Genomic DNA, 5959 nt, shown 5'->3' on the forward strand with positions numbered 1-5959 from the left:
AAAAATGTAAATATGTATAATTATTATTTTTGTATTTTCAAAGTTATGTATTATTTAAATTAAATAAGCGTATTAGAAAAATTTAAAGGCAAAAACGTAATTTTATTACGTTCATTTTTTTATTGTAAAATATAATTTCCTTTTTTTGACAAATTATAATTTCTTATTTTTATACAAATTTTATATAAATTTTGTATTTTATATTTCCTATTCTTCAGAAATTTCCTAAATTAATTTTTATATAGAATATTTAATATATTATAAATAGCAAAGCAATAGAAATATAGAAATGGAAGGATGTCTAAGGTACAAGTTCCGAATGACAGGATTCCCTTGGTGCGGAGGTGCGTAAGAAACATGACGATGTACATTTTTGTGCGAGAGAAATTGTAGATTAGTCCGGAATAGTTCGTAGAGCATGTAATGATCGACGATATCGGTGGTTGAATCGGAAATTATACAGCCGCGCGATATACAAGATACTCTTGAAACGCCGGCTTTACCGTTGTTGGTACACGAAGCTCCGTAATTATTTGCGATTAAGTGAATTGGATAGTGTATTATTAGAGACGGCCGATTTCATGCCGAGAGTCGCGATGTCTGTCGATAAGAGCCGCGAGAGAAATGCTGCTTAAAGAAATATATTTTATGGCCGATTGAAGGCAGACATAGTGGACATACCAACAAAACAAATACGTTACGGTTCTTGCTTTATTAATCTAGTCATCAAAGTACTTGTTCTATTTGTCGTTTGTGTCGTTGCGTATTTTTTAATACAACGTTAATGCAGCTAAATGCAACAAAATCCAATCATAAATTTGTTCCTCAATGTAATAAGACGTTTCTAATACGGCGATATCGATTATAGCGGGTCAATAAATTAGTACTTATTGTAATTAAACTCATATCGTTGTAGTTAGTCCAGAATATTAAAGACAGGAAAGCAATTTTCAGCTACTGATTAACAGTTAATGACTAACAAAATATCCTGTAACTATCAACTAAATTGATCTATATCAAGTGTTGCAAATTAATCTATTCGTTTGTTATTTAAAGGACATCTTCATGTCTCTCTGGATTTGAGCAGTTTTGTGAAATTGATTTTTCAAGTTTTTCTGCTTATCCACCGCAAATCCCTCGTTAGGACGTGAACGGGAAACGAGGGTTGAATACGAGATGAAACTTAAATTATAATTTGACATAGCAAGTATGCCAACGTAGTGGAGAAAGTAATATGTTATGTTGGCAAGAGTACTAAAGACTTGAATTACTTCGAAACGAGAGTGTTCAAACTGGTTTTGAATTCATTACGGAATAACAATATCGCGATTCTCGTATTTCGCAGATTGAACTAGAAAACGTTGCAAAAAAAAAACTTGTATTATTAAACATTTTTTATAGCGACGTCGACTTTAAATAATGTAGAATGTTGACTTATTTATTTTCGAGATATATTGAAATAAAATTGGAGCAATTAGTTTAAACTGTCACAGTTTCCTGTTGGACTCGAAATATAATCACAAACTGATAATAATATTACAATTAAATTAGTTGTCGATTTGATAAAAAAATGGTGCTACTAATATTTTAATACACCATAAAGTACTTATTGCGAAAAATATTATCTCGACTAAAATTTGAATCCGGAATCTCCCGATTATTCGGGGTGGGTGTGTTTTCCAATTCGACTACTGAGGCATGTAGTAATTTGTCGCAGTAACCAGTACACAGCCTTGGTAAAAAAATATTAGATATCTGTATTAATCTGAAATTTTTTTTTCTGCATTAGAGCGGAGCTATTTGTGACACTTTTTCTTTAAGTTATTATAAATCTTTACACAATTATGATAGACTAATGATGATAAATGTTTTAAAACGTTGTATGTTCATTTGGCTCTATAATTAATTACTTATAAATACTTAATATATAACTCGTAAATAAGAAAAAAATTATGTTATTGTACAAGGATATGCTGCCTTTCACAATGCCTTCACTCAATTAATATTATATTAAAATTAGCAATATAGGTGAACATTAATATAGATATATATATAATAATTATCAATGTACATGTGATAAACAGAGACAAAGTGAGTGTGTATGTGCGCGAGTGCGTGCGTGTGTTGAGAGACGACGGATACGACGGCACAACATGACACGATGAAAACATTGGACGACGACGACGACGACGACGACGACGACACCGGGCGACGACGACGACCCTGGGTGATGATGACAGCGATACTATTTGACTGTTAAGCTTTGTGTCCACGAAAGTAGAAATCGCTCCAAGATCTTGGATAGATTTCTATATCGGATACAAGGCTTTAAATTAACGGCATAAATACTTGCATAACGCCTAACGTATAATGCATAAAAAAATGAACCAATCAAAGTCCTTCATTTTCTTCCTTTCCATGAAATATAGGACTATAGTTGTATTTTCTTATGCCTTATACAAGAATTTGTGTTCTCGGCTTTAGGCTCAATCAATATTCAAATCGTCAATATTTATATTCTAACTGAATTTACACGTTTCGACTTTCGTCGAACATTTCTCGATGGTATAGATATTCTCATGTTTAGTAATACACACTCTAAGATACTGTGCAGACGTGATGACACAAAAAAATACGACGAGTAGTTGGATACGGCAATATTACAATTCTTTAGGAAATGCAAAAATCCAATGCAAGATTTGTTCTTACATTACGCACAACACATTAAGATTAAAAGTACATTTATTTCGGGCTCATAAAATATTTCCTAATGAAGACAAGGACAAAAACGGTCCGATATGGCGTTATTTCACAGAAGAAAAAAGAATAAAATTTGTGATAAATCTCTTTTAAGTGGATATTTAGTATACAATTTAAAGGGCCATCTTAAACGTAAGCATCCACAAATAATAGAAGAAATACAAAAAGAATTTGAACATTCTTGGATATCGGCACACATTTCATATCAAACACATCAGATGATAAAGTAAAATGCAAGGTCTATTGCCGCTCGTTTAATGCACTGCAAAATGATACAGATGATTTAGCGTGTCATTTGGTCAAGCATAGCTTAAATAAAACTAAAAAAAAATGACTGGAGAAAATAACATACAAAGAGATCCAAGAAGGAAATGTGGCAACATTATAACAAAATTCAGAATCGTACGGCACAATGTAACATTTGGCACAAAAATTATTGTAACCACGATTTAAAGACACTGGGAGCACATTTATTTTATGCTCATCGAATATGTCCTGACAAAGAAATAACTAAACAAAATAACCAAAGTGACTTAATATGGCAATATTTCAAAAAAGAAGGAAGATACGCTTCAACATGTAAAATTTGTAACTGTTCTCTTACATATGGATTTAATACAAACCGTTTAAAGGAAAGGTTTATGTGAAACGGAAACATTCACTAATAATTGAGAAAATATGAAACAAATTTAAACATTCGTGGGTATTGGAAAATTTCGTGTTGAATACATCAAATGATAAAGTACAATGCAAGATTTGTTGTAAGAAGTTTGACATACTTAAACATACAGTAGGTATTTAGCGAATCACTTGTTCAAATATGGCATAAATAAAAAACCTCGAGAAAATACTGGAGGAAATGACATGAATATGAATCATCAATCAGAAGAAGATAACGAGTAACTTCTCATCAAATTAATAAACATATTCACATTTGAAAAAGTAAAAAAAAAATAACGGTAAATATTACAAGTGGTTGTTTTATCCTTTTTTAGTCGCTTTTTTAGCATGTACTTATAAAAATTTTACTTTAATATTAAAAATGTATGTTTTATAAATTTTATTAATATTTCAGTTAAGTAATTCCATTTAGTCAATATCAAGGTCAAATAATATAATTATAATATATTTAATATTTTTAAATATTTAATAACTGATGTTCAGGCAATTTATCTATTGTTGTAATTTTGGAGTCAAACATTTTTTTATTTCCAATGCAATCGATACTAAATAATCGATTTTTTTTTTAAAGTAAATTTATTTAAGTAATAAGAATTCCAGCTTTAATGTGTTTATAATATGTAGTTGAGTGAGAAATTTAAGTTTGCAGTACTAATCACAACTACATACTTCAACTTTTTAATCTGATATTTATTTTGTTTATGTTTGTAGATTTAATTTTGAATAGGATACAGTAGAGATTCCAATAGATTTTGAAAATAATATGTAAAGAAGCATCAGCAACCTCGACTAATTGTCAATTGGAACTATTAAATAAATAAATTGGCACGTTTGACGAATTAAATATCAACTTTGCAATAAGTGTACTGTTTAATTATATTATTAATTATTTATAATGTTAATTATTATGTAAATCACAAATAGTTGAATTTTTTCTATATATATTAATTTTTTATGTTACATATTATGTAATGGTTATATTAGTATTATAAATATTATATAGTATTACTCTCAAATCATTCGAAATAATTATGGTTACTTAAAAACATTCGACTTGCTTGAATGATTCAAATGTGCAAAGAACCAATATGAAAATTTATTATTTTAGATCTGAGCTATTAATTTCGAGAATAAAAAACGAATTATAAAATATGATATCGTAGTTTAAGGATTCGAATGGTTTTGGATAATTAATTCATAAAAAATTCATGAATTATATATATAATATTTTTCGGGTAATTTTTAATTTTAAAATTTGAATAATATATGTACAGTATAATATTTGCTTGATTTGTTTTACTTAATTTATATAAAATATGCTACTATATATAAAGTTTATAGAAATAATTTTTTAATGAATCACATGTACTATAAATACATACACATATGTGTGCGCACGCGTATATATTATACATACATTATATACATATATGTAATATATATGCGCGCGCGTGCGCATACACACACACACACACACACACACACACACACACACACACACAAAATTATTATCAAATTTGCATAATATGAAGTATTGCATTTTTTTTGCTATTTTTTTGCTTACAAAGAAAAGTAGAATAAAAAATAAATTAAAATTGATATAAATAAACGGAAAAGAACATTTTCAGTTAAAGCAATTTTTGATGCCTGCCTAATAATTAAATTTTTCGTGAATCTCATATTTTCTAGTTCAAAATTAAAATTGATCTTTTAAGAAAACGCATCCCTATTCAAATGTCACACACTTCGCGCACGTTCTATTTTTTCTTGTTGCGGCTTCAGGAACAGAAAAAGTTGGGGAGCTACGACGAGTCGGACAAGCGGCACAATTTATTACGTATTAATTGCATGCGACCACGTCGTTGATCATAATTACATTTGACATTTCGAATTGAGAGGGCTGCTTGCGGTTTTACGGTCGACGAGGAAGTACATGAGACATACGAGAGACGAAAGTATAATTTCCCTTTCTGGAACCGATACTCAAACTTAATCGAAACAGAAAAAAATCACAATCGTGGGATGTAATGCTGAACTCCGGTGGTCAACTCGTTAAAACGCGTGGCGAGGTAACTCAGGACGCTTAAAGAAAAAGGGAGGGGAGAGAGAGAGAGAGAGAGAGAGAGAGAGAGACGACGGACGATACAACGATAACGAGGACGACGGACATGAACGACGACGACGACAACGTTACGTTTTCAAAATTTACAAAAAACAAATCTCTTGCTCAAATATCCTACTAGGGTTCCTATTAATTATAGACATAACACATAAGTTTAAAGAGTTCTTGAAAGGATAATTCGTATATAACAAATTCCAATAATCAATTTTTGAACTGAAACATTAAATAATAATTAATATCATAATATCCATAATATTTTTGATTAGGACTGTATAAAGAAAGAACTGGAAGGCCAACGAGTATAAACAACAATAATTTAATCTTAACTACTATCTGAATAAATCATTTTTCAATGATCAGTTAGACATATACATATAATTCCATATCTATATAATT

At 29.8% G+C, this 5959-nt stretch overlaps 1 pseudogene; it reads left to right on the forward strand.

Annotated features, from left to right (window-relative positions):
• The first annotated feature begins 2690 nt into the window (after nt 1-2690).
• On the forward strand, nt 2691-3663 carry LOC108754111 (annotated as a pseudogene).
• Nucleotides 3664-5959: the final 2296 nt, after the last annotated feature.

This window comes from Trachymyrmex septentrionalis, unplaced genomic scaffold (genome assembly GCF_001594115.1).
Source record: "Trachymyrmex septentrionalis isolate Tsep2-gDNA-1 unplaced genomic scaffold, Tsep1.0 scaffold76, whole genome shotgun sequence".
NCBI lineage: Eukaryota > Metazoa > Arthropoda > Insecta > Hymenoptera > Formicidae > Trachymyrmex > Trachymyrmex septentrionalis.